The sequence below is a fragment of the Saccopteryx bilineata genome, chromosome 5 (genome assembly GCF_036850765.1).
Source record: "Saccopteryx bilineata isolate mSacBil1 chromosome 5, mSacBil1_pri_phased_curated, whole genome shotgun sequence".
NCBI lineage: Eukaryota > Metazoa > Chordata > Mammalia > Chiroptera > Emballonuridae > Saccopteryx > Saccopteryx bilineata.
The window spans coordinates 140,393,436-140,409,007 of NC_089494.1; the positions used below are offsets into that span (position 1 = coordinate 140,393,436).

At 44.7% G+C, this 15,572-nt stretch overlaps 1 protein-coding gene and 1 non-coding gene across 18 annotated transcripts in view; both read right to left on the reverse strand.

Annotated features, from left to right (window-relative positions):
* Positions 1 to 15,572, reverse strand: part of KIAA1217 (KIAA1217 ortholog) — a 623,712-nt gene that overhangs the window by 269,566 nt on the left and 338,574 nt on the right. The gene's annotated exons all lie outside the window — the stretch shown is intronic.
* TRNAS-GCU (transfer RNA serine (anticodon GCU)) lies at positions 8,009 to 8,084 on the reverse strand. The gene has a single exon. It is a non-coding gene; the product is annotated as a tRNA-Ser (tRNA).

A 15,572-nucleotide genomic window follows, 5' to 3' on the forward strand; every position in this document is an offset into this window, starting at 1 on the left:
GTCGGGCGCATGCGGGAGTCTGTCTGACTGCCTCCCCATTTCCAACTTCAGAAAAATACAAAAAAAAAAAAAGCTCACAGAAAAACGATGGGTGCTGGGTCACATTTCTTTATGTTTGATTATGAGATAATCTTCCCATAAATCAATGAGAACCATCTAAGCTTTGAATGCTATTCATTCGTCATTCAATAAATATCTATGGGGTATTTGCTACAAATGGGATTCTCTGCAATGTAACATAACAGAACATCTCCAATTTCCATGTACATTGTAATCACGTAGGGGGCCTTGTTAAATGTGGGTGCTGCTTCACCAGTTTGGAGATGGGGACAGAGATTCTGGGTTTCTAACTAGCTCCCACCTGATGTTATACTGTTTGTCAGCATGAGACAGGCTAGTAAACCAGACAAGTGGCATACAGAAACTCAGATAGTTAAACAAATTCAAGCAGTTTACAGCCATCTAAGAAATTGCAAAATCCTCTCTTTCCTAACCAAGGATAGACACTTAAGAGTAAATGGTTCATATTTTTCCTCCCCTACCAAAGGGTCAATAGCTTTAATAACTCTACTCAGGTTGAGAGATAGCAAAAATCCAATTAGTGCCATTAGTGCCTACCACACCCAAGGACAATGAAATCAGGGAAATAATTTCATTGTCCCATCACATTAGAACTGATGAATATTCTATTGAGATCCTCCCTTACATTAAAGTTCCTGTCTTTAAAAAAAACAGATAAGAGCGATACAACAGACACGGTACTAGTCAAGATTCAAAGAATGACACTGGCTCAGGGTGGGTGTGTAGGAAGATATGGTGAAGAAGGTTGCATTTAGACTGGTTCCTTAGGATTGGGCAGTAACCACCAGGAGAGATAGCTGGGAGAACACAGCCTGGCAAAGGGACCAGTGACAACAAAGGGACAGAATTAGAAAGTATGACATACTCAGGTAAAGAGAGGAAGATTCCATTCAGAGATAGTGACTAGGCAGTGTGAATAAATGGTGGTTGTTAGGTACTCCCCCCCCCCCCAGGAAGGGGCGTAGCCAGGACGTGTGGATAAGCAAAAGCTTTATTGAGTACAGGGCATCCCGCCCAACGATGTTCCTTGGTCCAGAGACACAGAGGCCAGGGAAGTCGCATGGGGTGACCCATGTAGGGGATATTTAAGGGGTCTCTAGGGTGGTCGAGCTAATATGACCTAGCAAAATCTGACTGGCTGACAGATGGTCGCTCTTTTCCAAGGGACTCCTGGAAAGTTTCTTTTCGCACGCATGAGCGTGGGAAGTTCCAGCCAGAGTTCCTGTGTCTGGGTTCCTTCCCCACGCAGCCCTCCCCCATTGCTGACCACCTTACAGTGGTAGGGTTGGGAAGTCGGCCTGACAGAAGCCTGGGAAGTCTCTGGGACAACCAGTAGGGAAATCTAGAAGGAGCTTATGACAGCAGAGCGGCGGGAAGAACAGACAGAAGGGTCACAGGAAGAGAAATTGGCTGACAGGCTGACCAGGTGGTGGCACAGCAGATAGAATGTCGGACTGGGGTGCGGAGAACCCAGGTTTGAAACCCCGAGGTTGTGGCTTGAGCCGGACTCACTATCTTGAGCCTGGGGTCTCTGGCTTGAACATGGGATCAGAGACATGACCCTATGGTCACTGGCTTGAGTCCAAAGGCTGCTAGCTTGAAGCTCAAGGTTGCTAGCTTGAGCAAGGGGTCACTCGCTCTGCTGTAGACTCCCCTCTCCCGGTCAAGGCACATATGAGAAAGCAATCAATGCACAACTAAGATGCTGCATAGAAGAACTGATACTTCTCATCTCCCTCTCCCTTCCTGTCTGTCTCTCTCTCTGTCTCTGTCACTAAATAAATAAACAAATAAATCGGTTGACAGACCAATGAGGAGGCTACTGACATAGTCCAGGAGAGAGATAAAGAAGGTTGGAAATAGAGAAAAGTCATAAATCTTTGATAAGAAAGAAAAATGCTGAGCCATTTACACTTGAATTTCCTATATTGGGTTTTACTTCGAATAATGGTCTACCTTCTCCTTATTAGACAAGCAAAGTTACAAGCATTTTTTTAATGGGTTTGGGGAAAGCAGATACATTAATTAAAAGTTATAAGATGATGGTCTCAGAGCACTCACCCTGGGGTTATAGTGGAAATAAGAAATGTTATAATTTTATTCAGAGACTTAAGATTTAAGGTGACTATTAATGAATATTGTCCCACGTAACTCAGTCACTTTTCTTTCTCAGAAGAGGTGGTCTCGGTGTCATTAACCACATTTCCTCTTACTCCAATGTCTGGATCTGAGTTGCTTTAGGTCAGCCAGAAAGAGAGCATCTGGCTTTGAAATAGAGTGAGAGAGGCTGTCTTCAAAACCCTAGTTTATAGAGTGGGAGACGGCAAGGTGTTGAGAGGTGGGAAATATTATAATTTTAAATTCCCAATTCCCACTTTAACAGGCTGGGTCCACGTGCTTTAATATCCTTGGAATGTGGACAGTGTCCAAATGGTGCCTAACTTTTGGATCTTCAGGTTTCAAACCATTGGCTCTTCCCATCTCAGCAGGAGCCTGTAGAGGCCCCTCAAGGACACAGCAGACCAGACAGGTCTTAAAGGCGCGGCGGTGCTCCTTTCTCAATCTTAAGTGAAAATTCCTCTCAGAAATAATTGCCCTCTGAAGCAGCTTGTCGAATTGTGCAGTGCAGCAGAGCCATGTTCTGTTAAGGCACCAGATGCACTGAATACATTTCTGTTTACAAAACATAATCAGTAGTCTAGTTTCTCCTGTGGGGGGGAGTGCTGGTAACTGCCATCCACTTGCCTAATGGAGCAGCACGTGGGCACTGCACACGGCACACCCCTGGACGGACGGGAAACGTGCCAGGCCAGTTGTTCAGTCTCTAGCTCAGTGACATAAAAAAAAACCAGACTCTTTAGCAATGACATTAAAAATTGAATTGAGGGAATCTACTGGAAGGAAAGAGTGAAATGTACAATATATGAAATAGGGGAAAACTGCCTGAACCTAGGAGACAAAGGTGGGGCCCCAAGGGGGCATACCCCTCCCTTGAGGGAAGGGGAGGGTAACAAGGGCAGCTGTGGGGGACTCTGTGCCAGGAGGCAAGCAAGACTAACAACACAGACCCAGAGTGGATCTGTGTCCCAGGCATCAGTCTCATCAACAGGCACTTGGGACTGAGAAACCCATGTCAGGTCTGGAAGGTGAAATTGCCAGTAGAGAAAAGCTATTAATTGAAGACACCAGTGGTGATACAGTCTACCTGAAGAACAGACAGCCCTTGAAGCTCACACACAAGACATCCTGGACCTCTAAGACCCACGGAGCACACCCGGAGCAGAGATCAACACAAGCTTTTATGCTGAGCCCCCCTAATCCTGATGACTGCCAAGCCCAACATGGCTGGCTACAAGTGAGAGGAAAAGTCCCTGCGCATATGTGTTGTTTTCTGGGTGTAGAATAAAAGATGCAAAATGCCAGGTGCTTTCCTGATGAGTGGGAGGAAAGGGTAAGGGAGGATGGAGGCAGTGCGTTCAGGGCAACAAAGGCAAGACAGAGCCTCTGTAGTTACTGCCCTTAAACAAGACTTCATGAGCACAGTTAGGTACTGTAAAGCCAGTATCCAGGGCCACCATCACAGCAGCCTGGCCCATGCAGGTTCGCATTGGATTCAGACAGTCGGCAAAGAAACAACGGAGCCAAAAACTGGTAGGCCATCACATTTAATTCTAGCTTGCACCCGGCGGGCAAGTAAAAACACACACTAGGCTCCAAAACCCACTCACATTCAGTGCTCACAAAGCTACTGACTTATCCGAGTTTCCTAGAATCAAAGGTTTCTAACTCACCAGACTTATTCACCTCTGTTCCCCATCTCCTTCCTTCTCCCTGCACAAACTGCACAAACTGGCTTCTCACTCAACACTCCACCATCTTGGCTGCTTCTCCTGGCTTCTTCCACGCGGCCTTTCTCTGCTTTCTGCTGTGATCTCTCTGCTAATCTCATGCTAATCTCAGGAACCAAGAGAGCAAGCTCCCGTTCTGCCCCTATTTTATAGTGTAGAAATCCAAACCTTGGCCCTGGCCGGTTGGCTCAGCGGTAGAGCGTCGGCCTAGCGTGCGGAGGACCCGGGTTCGATTCCCGGCCAGGGCACATAGGAGAAGCGCCCATTTGCTTCTCCACCCCTCCGCCGCGCCTTCCTCTCTGTCTCTCTCTTCCCCTCCCGCAGCCAAGGCTCCATTGGAGCAAAGATGGCCCGGGTGCTGGGGATGGCTCTGTGGCCTCTGCCCCAGGCGCTAGAGTGGCTCTGATCGCAACATGGCGACACCCAGGAGGGTCGCAACATGGCGACGCCCAGGATGGGCAGAGCGTCGCCCCCTGGTGGGCGTGCCGGGTGGATCCCGGTCGGGCGCATGCGGGAGTCTGTCTGACTGTCTCTCCCTGTTTCCAGCTTCAGAAAAATGCAAAAAAAAAAAAAAAAAAAAAAAAAAAAAAAAAGAAATCCAAACCTTTAATCCAATATACAAAATAGGGAAGTCTCTAATACAGAGTCACTTTCTGAGGCATGATGGGATTGTACCATCCCACATCAAAAAGGGTGGGAAAGGCTTAGTCCTAAAACTAAGCCCCAGGCTACAACGATCCTGCCTGCCCATAGCCTGCCCCCAATACACATTAATATCATCTGGGCAACAGCCTCCACGTGGGCAGCGTCATCTTTAACAAAGTGAGCATAATACATTTTATCTGCCCAATAGGTGCATTTTGAAGTGCAGTTTATAGCAAGTAGGAGGCAGATTTTTGGTTCACAGGATGCTGCAACGAAAGTCCTAAATGTCTGTATATTTCCAGAGATTACTTAAATAAGAATATTTTAGAGCACCTTTTTGTTTAAACCAAAGGAAGTGTCCTGTACCCCTCTCCACTCACCATGAAGACTTCCAGAAATGGCTGCACCAGGCAGTGTCTCACACTCAGGCGGCAATATCCGAACTGTTGAATTTAATTCAGACCCCCTCAACCACCACCTGGTAGTTTTTTCCTATCCAGAAAACAGATCTGTGCAATGAGTTGCTACGTGTTTGAAATCACCATATTAGCTACAAATCAAATTCCAGTAGATATGAAAAAGTTCCATAAACAATGTGGGTCAAATTCTGCCAGGATTTTAAGAAGTTAATAGGATAGTTTAACTCTAGAGGAATGTAAGAACACCCACTGCCTCCCCACTCTTCTCCTTAATCTGTTTACAGTTACACTGACTAAACCCTTTTCAGTTACTAGGATGACATTGGGCAAGTGGATTTCCTTTACAGCCAGAACCACAAGGGTCTTTGGGAAACTCTGCATGACCAACTTAAGCTGCCAGGACACAGAAATGGATATTTGGATGGATCCAGTTTGTGACATGAAGGATAAAATGAGTGATACTGAGCTCCGGGTTACTGGTCCAGATTGGTGGTGGTGTCAGGGGGTGGCACTATAAAATTTAAAGACAGGACAACCACAAAGATGATAGATGGAAAACAAGCTTTGAAAAGAGAGAACAACTTGCTATCCCTACTAGAAATATTTTAATCCACCTGTTCGTCAAATAAGTTTGTAAATTGATATATATGTTTGCTCCTTATAGTTTGCATTGTGTGGGGGGGACAGGCTGTAAGCAGGCTGGGTCCTTATAGCCTGAGGCTTAGTTTTAAGACTAAGCTTTTCCCCACACCCTTGACTGATTGCATGATGTGGGTGGTGCAGTCTCATGAGGAATCCCATTATGCCTCAGATAAGTGACTTTGTATCGGAGACTTCTTTGTTTGTAAATTGGATTAAAAGGTTTTGATTTCTACACTATAAAGTGGGGCAGACCGGGAGCTTGCTCTTTCTCAGTTCCTGCTATCACCATTGCTGGGGCCTCCCTGATCCCTTGCCCTTCATGTTTTCTGCTTTTCTCTTGGCTTCTCTTGTGGCTTACCTGTCTTGGTGAGACACCAATAAACAGAATGGCTCACCATCCTCCGACTCCGCCATTTCTTTACTATCTGCCCAACTCCAATGGGAAGCTGCATGTGAATGGCCACGATGGCGGCTCCAGGCCATACACCCGCAAAATAAAAGATCTTAAGGAAGTTTTCAGTTCATAGGCTGCTCTGCAGAAGACTTCTTCTGGTTGTATCGCTGTAGGAAGGTGAAGCTCACCCAAGGAGAAAGGACGGCATCTTTCCGGAAGCCATCCCAGAGATGGATGACAGGGAATATTTACAGGCAGAGTTTTCAGGATACTTTCAGAATTCCAACAGATTCCTACTTTTAACCTTTTCCAAAACCTTAAGATGCATTGTGAGAAATTGTGATTAAAATCAGATTTTAAGTTACATTTAATATTTATAATGCAAATAAGAAGCTTTCCTCTCTAGAGGAGCTCATTCCAGTTATATTAATCTTCACTCTTGATTCAGATAATAACTACATTGTTCACTGATGATATCTGAGCCCTACTCCCACTCTCTCTTCACTCTAACTTTTGTCAACATTCCCAGTGGCTTCAGTGCCCTCAGGACAAGCCTGTCACACCTTTGCCTCCAGGTTGTTCGGTCCTTGCCTGCACTCCACCCACAGGATGGGACATTCTTTGGAGCTTAGCATTGCTCACAACTGTTGCTCCCTGTCTGAAATCTTCAACTCTAACTCTGTTCTCATCCTTCCGATCAGCCTTTCTTGTTCGTACAGTCCCTCCTCTGCCCACTTCAGTCCCCTCACTCTTACACATCAATTCCTAAAAGGGTTGAGATCGTTATCACTCCCCACCCTTCTCTCAACTCCTTTAACCACTTATCCTCTCCCACACCAGCAACTAGACCTCTCCCCCAGCCAGGCCAGCCTCCTGAACCCTCGCTATGCCCTGCTGAACACAATTCCCAGCCTTGCTGCCTCAGTCATCATTGACCCGTGGTATCTACATGTTGGGCGGCTAAAATGTATTATGCTCACTTTGTTAAAGATGGCGCTGCCCACATGGAGGCCATTGCCCAGGTGATATTAATGTGTGTCTCTGTGGGCTGTGGGCAGGCAGGATCCTTGTAGCCTGGGGCTTGGTTTTAGGATTAAGCCTTTCCCACCCATTTTGATGTGGGGTGGTACAATCCCATCATGCCCCAGATAAGTGACTTTGTATTAGAAACTTCCCTATTTCATATATTGGATTAAAGGTTATGAATCTACACTATAAAGTGGGGGCAGAACGGGAGCTTGCTCTCTTGGTTCCTGAGATTATCATTAGAGGAGGGAGCAGAGAGGAGAGCAGAGAAAGGCCATGTGGAGGAGGCCAGGAGAAGCAGCCAAGATGGTGGAGTGCTGAGTGAGAAGCCAGTTTGTGTCGAGTTTGTGCAGGGAGATGAAGGAGATGGGGAACAGAGGTGAATAAGTCTGGTGAGCTAGAAACCTTTGATTCTAGGAAACTCGGATAAGTCAGTAGCTTTGTGAGCACTGAATGTGAGTGGGTTTTGGAGCCCAGTGTGTGTTTTTACTTGCCCGCCGGGTGCAAGCTAGGATTAAAGATAATGGCCCATCAGTTTTTGGCTCCGTTGTTTCTTTACCACTGACTGTCCGAATCCAATGTGAACCTGCATGGGCCAGGAGGCTGTGATAGTGGCCCTGGCTACTGCCTTTACACTACACTCCCATAGGGCCTCTGTGGAAATTCTTTTTTTTTTCCTTAAGTTGGAAATGGGGTGGCAGTCAGATAGACTCCCGCATGTGCCCGCCCGGGATCCACCCGGCATGCCCACCAGGGGGGGATGCTCTGCCCATCTGGGGCGTCGCTCTGTTGCAACCAGAGCCATTCTAGCGCCTGAGGCAGAGGCCTTGGAGCCATCCTCAGTGCCCGGGCCAACTTTGCTCCAATGGAGCCTTGGCTGCAGGAGGGGAAGAGAGAGACAGAGAGGAAGGAGAGGGGGAGGGGTGGAGAAGCAGATGGGCGCTTCTCCTGTGTGCCCTGGCCAGGAATCGAACCCGGGACTCCTGCACAGCAGGCCGACACTCTACCACTGAGCCAACCAGCCAGGGCTATGGAAATTCTTTTTAACAGTCTCCTCTTCTTCCCACACCAACACTCCTTCAAACCATATCTATTTTCTCAGGCTCCTTCCTCACTGTCCTGTTCTACCATTACCAGTAGGAGAACTTGACTGGGAAAATAAAAGGCATACTGTTGGTCAAATAAGTTATTAAATATGATATATACGTTTGCTCGCTTATAATTTGTATTGGGTGGGGGGGGACAGGCTGTAAGCAGGCCAGGACAGTTGTAGCCTAAGGTTTAGTTTTAAGACTAAGCTTTTCCCCACACCCTTGACTGATTGCATGATCTGGGTGGTGCACTCCATTGAGGAATCCAATTATGCCTCAGATAAGTGACTTTGTATCAGAGACTTCCTCATTTATATATTGGATTAAGGGTTTTTGGTTTCTATACTATAAAGTGGGACAGACCAAGATCTTGCTCTCTCAGTTCCTGCTATCACAATTGCAGGGGCTTCCCTGATCCCTTCCCCTTCATGGGAAAAGCTGGTTTTCTGCTTTTCCCTTGTCTTCTTTTGTGGTTTGCCTGTCTTGGTGAGACACTAATAAATAGGATAGCCCACCATCCTCCGACTCTGCCATTTCTTTACCGTCTGCCTGTAAAGGCAGTAGCCAGGGCCACCATCACAGCAGCCCGGCCCTTGCAGGTTCGCATTGTATTCGGGCAGTCAGTAATGAAACAACGAAGCCAAAAACTGATGGGCCATCATTTTTAATCCTAGCTTGCACCCGGCGGGCAAGTAAAAACACACACTGGGCTCCAAAACCCACTCACATTCAGTGCTCACAAAGCTACTGACTTATCTGAGTTTCCTAGAATCAAAGGTTTCTAGCTCACCAGACTTATTCACCTCTGTTCCCCATCTCCTTCATCTCCCTGCACAAACTCTGCACAAACTGGCTTCTCACTCAACACTCTACCATCTTGGCTGCTTCTCCTGGCCTCCTCCATGTGGCCTTTCTCTGCTCTCTGCTCTCTGCTCTCTCCTCTTAATGCTAATGTCAGGAACTAAGAGAGCAAGCTCCTGTTCTGCCCTCATTTTATAGTGTAGAAATCAAAACCTTTAATCCAATATACAAAATAAGGAAGTCTCTGATACAAAGTCACTTATTTGAGGCATAATTGGATTGTACCACATCAAAAAGGGTGGGGAAGGCTTAATCCCAAAACCAAGCCCCAGGCTAAAAGGATCCTGCCTGCCCACAGCCTGCCCCCAACATACCTTAATATCACCTGCGTGACGGCCTCCACGTGGTGCAGCGCCATCTTTAACAAAGTGAGCATAATATATTTTATCTGCCCAATATTGCCTGAATCCAATGGGAACCTGCACCTGCATGTGAATGGCCACGATGGCAGCTCTTGGCCTTACACATACCACACGCCTTTTCAGACCCCTGCACTGCCAGTCCCATCTCTCTTCAGCCCCAACCTGTCTTCCTCCTTCAACAGCAGAAAAGCTCTTCCCTGCCCTCCTCATATTTCTGCCCCTGCGGAAAGCAAGTCCACCTGCCAACTCTCCCCATGCGTTTTGGTTTTCTCCGCGCACGCTTCTTTAGGGACCACACACTTTTTACACCCTTCTGTGGTTGACTCTTTCCTTTCCCAGGAGGGCTTCCAGAAAGAGCATCATTATGACAGCACCCCCTTCCTCAACCTTCCTGACTTCCCAGTCAGTTCCTAGCCCACTGCCCCTGTTCCTCAACTGAAATGGCTCTTTCCAATTTTAAATGGCCTCTCGGCTGCTGAATATAACAGTGATGACAATACCCCAAATGCCTTAGTATTCTTATTTTATTTATACTATTGGACTTGGTTGTGCTTATAGTAGACTCAGAATGGGATGGGACAGAGGAAAACAATGGAGAGAAAGGGGTCAGAGTATAGGGAAAAGTGCATGGGCACATGCCGGGCTGGTGGCTGCTGCGTCGTGGCCATGCACATGCTGGTTCCCACTGAACTTGGGTAGATAATAAAAAAACAGTGGAGCCCAAATATGGTGGGCCATTCCTTTATTCAAGTCTCACACCAGCTGATGAGCAAACACACAGGGCTCCCAAAGCCGCTGACTCATTCTCTGGTTCCACGACCAGGAGAATCTTCTCCGTTCCTCCTAGAATCAAAGGCCCCACCAGTCTCAGTGGAGCTCCCAAAGCCCCTCTTCTCTGGTTCCCCATCTGCACACCTTCCCTCTCTACCAACATGGCTTCTCTCTTATCACTCTGCATTCTCTCTGCTCTCACTCTGAAACATGGCTTCTTTCTCAGCACTCTTCTCCTTCTCTCTTCTCAAAACTTTCTGGCGCAAAAACCTCTCCTCCAGCAACATTACCATAACAATGGCCCTTCCCAAGCAGGAAGGTAATTTGCAGTTTCACAAACCACATATACCTGGTGCTGCCCAGCACCATTTTGCAACAGTAAAAGTAAGCAAACTCAAAAAATACAAATTTTACAAACTCATTTGCCCAATAGCACATGTAGGCACATATTAGGGCTCTAATTCATGTCAGCTTTATATAAGAGTGAAGGACCTCTAGAAGCAGCTTTATAAAAAGATACAGTTCAAACCCTTCTCAAGGGACTTGCCTAAAATGCAATTGTTATCATGTCAGTTTCCCTTAATTATAATCTCTCAGTTGCTTCCCACTGTCCTCAAGATGAAATCCAGACATCTGAACCTGACATACCGGGTCCCTGACTGGTCTGCCTAGCTCCCTCTCTTCCCAGCATGCCTGACCCCCACCACCCCATCCACACATGCGGTGCTGCAGGCTTATTAAACTATCTGCGGACCACTTCTCAGGCCACAATCTCTCTGCTTCCAACAGACTCCTTTGTGTCTGGCAAACACTGACACATTCTTCAAGAATCAGCTTCAGGGTCAGCTCCTCTGGGTAACCTCTCTGATCCAGAGCACCTCTCGTCTCCTTGCTCCCTGTGGGATCAGGGGAGCTACTCAGGTCCCACCGCATGCTCTGTCCCTTCTGTCAGCACCTCCATCCTATAAAACAGGGGTCCCCAAACTACGGCCCCCTGAGGCCATTTATCCAGCCCCCACCGCACTTCCAGAAGGGGCACCTCTTTCATTGGTGGTCAGTGAGAGGAGTATAGTCCTCATTGAAATACTGGCCAGTTTGTTGATTTAAATTTACTTATTCTTTATTTTAAATATTGTATTTGTTCCTATTTTGTTTTTTACTTTAAAATAAGATATGTGCCGTGTACATAGGGATTTGTTCATAGTTTTTTTTATAGTCTGGCCCTCCAAATATCTGAGGGGCAGTGAACTGGCCCCTGTGTAGGAAGTTTGGGGACCCCTGCTATAAAGCAATCCTGTGCCTTATCTCCCACTAGACCTGAGGGCATGGCTGAGTGCCGTCCACACTTGAATTGCCTAGTCCACACTTGAATTGCCTAGCGTATGAATGCTCTTCAATATACATTTGTTGAGGAATGGCAAACAGAAGTAGGACTCAGAGAAAATGCCCTGCAGTGCAGCTGTCTTATATGACCTGCAATGGATAGAAGATAAAGCTAAATGGACACCTAACCCCCGACACTTAAACCCATCAAAATCATGTCTCTCAGTTTACCAATCTGTGAAATAGGAAAAATACTCAATAATAGACATGGGCATTTTCAAATTAAAATAATACACAGAAAGAAAAGAGATCATAATATAATGGAGTCCAACCTCGATCATAACATCTTTCAAGTAAATAAGTCATCCTGGCCAATGAATAGTTAGAAAAACATCAGAAAGAGGGCTCCCAGGAAGCATGTCTGCTACATTATTAAAAAGTCCCAGAGTACTTTTCAGATGAGAATAAATTTCAAAGGCTGGCTGAATTTCAACTGGCAGGATTATATTCTGCCAGCTCAGTTCTTCTCCGGGCTTTCAGGATTGACCTAAGATGTCCTTCCAAACCCACATGCTTCTCTGGTAGCTACCAAATGCCACAGTGAACTTTAAAAACAAAACAAAACTAAAAACCTCTCATATTATTAAGTGAGAAATACATTTAAATTCTAACTATTTAAGAGAATCACATTATGGTTCTATTTCATCAATCTTCAATGTGTACAATTTAAAGCAATTATTCATTGGTCGCAGAAAGAGGAGTATGGGATTTTAAATGTCAGAAGTCAGATAACCCGGTTCAGTTAAATCATGAGCAAAGCAACTATTTTCTTTAAAAATCTTAAACCACTTCTATTCACAGGATAAAGTAATCCTATTAACTATTCTTTGATTTTAACAAAATTCATTTACATATTCACAGCATAAAATCATAAAGTTCAGATTGTAAGCATTAAAGAAAGTAGTATTTTTATAATGAGCGTGGCAGGGGGGAATAATATAAAAAGACAAAGAAGCTTCCCCTAAAGAAAAATGCCTTTAATTGCATCTACAGTAGTTTGTGATTGTTTACTATAACTACAAACTTGATTTAAATCTTCTCAAACATAAATGTGGTCACTTAAAAAATTTTTTTCTTTTTTCTTTTTGAATATGTTCATTTTTGGTTTTTTGTTTGTTTGTTTGTTTGGAAACCTTTTTTTAAAATTTTTATTTATTTATTCATTTTCGAGAGGAGAGGGAGAGACAGAGAGAGAGAAGGGGGGGAGGAGCTGGAAGCATCAACTCCCATATGTGCCTTGATCAGGCAAGCCCAGGGTTTTGAACTGGCAACCTCAGCATTTCTAGGTCGACGCTTTATCCACTGTGCCACCACAGGTCAGGCTGAATATGTTCATTTTTGACTCACAGAAGTACTTACTGACCTAAGCATCCACCCCAACTGAAAACAAGTGAGATCAGCTTCCGGCAGGTAAAGAGAAGGATGCCATCCATCTCAGTCTGCAGGCATAGGCTGGGGCTTCTGTGCCCTACTTCAGATTTAAAGTGAAGTAACTGGCTGACCAGGTGGCCCTTCCAGTTCCTGCTAGGTGGACAACGTAAGAGGGCATGGGGTTTTTTTTTGTTCTTGGTTTGTTTGTGGGGTTTTTTGGTTTGGTTTGTTTGTTTTTTAATCAACACTTTTCTTCCTGGGGGCAGGCAGAATGCTTTGGTGAGAAACCATGACACAAGTCTTGAGTAAAACAAAATTACCCCAAATTAGGACTTTTAACATTCCTTCAGAGAATGCAAAGGAGCCTCCAGAAGACTTCTAAAGTCCTAAAGCTGGAATCGGTAAAGGGTGAAGTAGGTATTAAGGGAATAATGTCTTTAAAACTTTCCACCTCGTTTCCCATCAAATTAAATCGACAATAATATCTCCCATTGACTCTTCATTCCTTAATGGTAAACTTCTAAAAGTAGGGTCCTTGTCTGCCTCATTTGCTGTGTGTATATATATATTATTTAAACTAAATGAGTAAATCTTCTAACCTATATTAATAGAGGAAGGGTAAAGCTTATTATGAATCAATAAAAATTCTGTAAAATGAAGATGTCAAGGGATCTTAAAATATGCAGAATATTTTGGTTGTGAAAAATAAGACTATAGAAAGAACTCTTAAGAAACAAGGAACTTACCTGACCAGGTGGTGGTACAGTGGATAGAGTGTCAGACTGGGATGCCGAGGACCCAGGTTTAAAATCCTGAGGTCGCTGGCTTGAGAGGACCCAGGTTTGAAACCCAGAGATTGCCAGCTTGAGCATAGGCTCATCCGGCTTGAGTGCGGAATCATAAACATGACCCCATGGTTGCTGGCTTGAGCCCAAAGGTTGCTAGCTTGAAGCCCAAGGTCGCTGGCTTGAGCAAGGGGTCACTTGCTGTGCTATAGCGCCCCCCCCCCATCAAGACACATATGAGAAAGCAATCAATGAACAACTAAGGTGGCGCAATAAAGAAATGATGCATCTCATTTCTCTCCTTTCTGCCTGTCTGTGTGACCCTCTCTTTGTCTCCATCACACACACAAAAAAGAAAACAAGGAACTCATTATCATTATTACTTTTGGAATTTACTGGCATGAATGACATGAATGCAGTTACTGAGCTATTTTTGACATAAAAACTGTTCACAAAAACAAGGGGATCAGGGAACATGCGGATACTCTAGTACTTTCAGCCTTTTGTATAGTGCATTTTCACCAATGAAATAAAGGTTGGTTTTGCAACTCATTTGCATAATTGAACAGCTTTCTTTGATTTGTCATTTGCTTTTCTGATATTCTTCTTTAATAAAAATAAATCAAATGATTCTTTTATCGCTTTATATTCATTTTGAAATATCCCCTAATTTTTGTGAGCGGTATAGTTAAATGTCAATTTCATATGGTTTCATCTAAAAGACTTCAATATTCCTTTCTAGTAAAGCATCAACAATAATCTGAGCAGAGGAAGAACACCCAGCCCTACAAACCCACCTTCAGGAACCCAAGCACTCCATCATGTTAAAAGAGGTAGGGCCCACGTGTTCCTTCTGCTTCAGGAAGAAATTTCTTCAACACAATGACTCTTCACTGAGCCCTCCCCATCATGAATTTTCAAATTAGTTTTTCAAAAGTCAAACAGTAAACTTGGGGAACTAGATGGCAGGGAATTGCCTTAGAACATGACAGCTGCAACCATCAGATAAACTTGAACCCTCTTAATACCTTTCATTATTTTTTTTTGTCCACTACCAATATTATTTTCACCATAATAGCATGTATTGTCCCCCTGCTGAAACTGCAAAATGAAGCAAAGGCTTCAACTGGAGCTAATTGGTGAATTTTCTACTTTGGATTTACTACATCTTAGTTTCATAAGTTTTTGTATAAATTCTGGATTCAGCCCGACCAGGTGGTGGTGCAGTGGATAGAACGTCAGACTGGGATGCGGAGGACCCAGGTTCGAGACCTCGAGGTCGCCAGCTTGAGCGTGGGCTCATCTGGTTTGAGCAAAAGCTCACCAGCTTCGACCCAAGGTCGCTGGCTCCAGCAAGGGGTTACTCAGTCTGCTGAAGGCCTGCGGTCAAGGCACATATGAGAAAGCAATCAATAAACAACTAAGGTGTCACAACAAAAAACTGATGACTGATACTTCTCATCTCTCTCCATTCCTGTCTGTCTGTCCCTATCTATCCCTCTCTCTGACTCTCTCTCTATCTCTGTAAAAAAAAAAAAAAATTCTAGGTTCATAATGACAGGGTCTAATTTAGTTATTCTTTTTAATTGTAATAAAATATTTTAATAGCCATTTATATTTAATATGCAGAATTCATAAATCTTTGGTTTATAATATCTTTTTCATATGCTCATTTGCAAAAATTCTTCATTCTTTCTTTCTTTTTTTTTTTTTTTTTTTTTTAGGTGAGAGTAGAGGAGATAGTGAGACAGACTCCTGCACACACCCTGACCAGTATCCACCTGGCAACTCCAGTCTAGGGCCAATGCTCTGTACAACGGAACTATCCTCAGCGCCTGAGGCTGATGCTTGGACCAACTGAGCTATCCTCAGTGCCCAGGATCATGCTCAAAC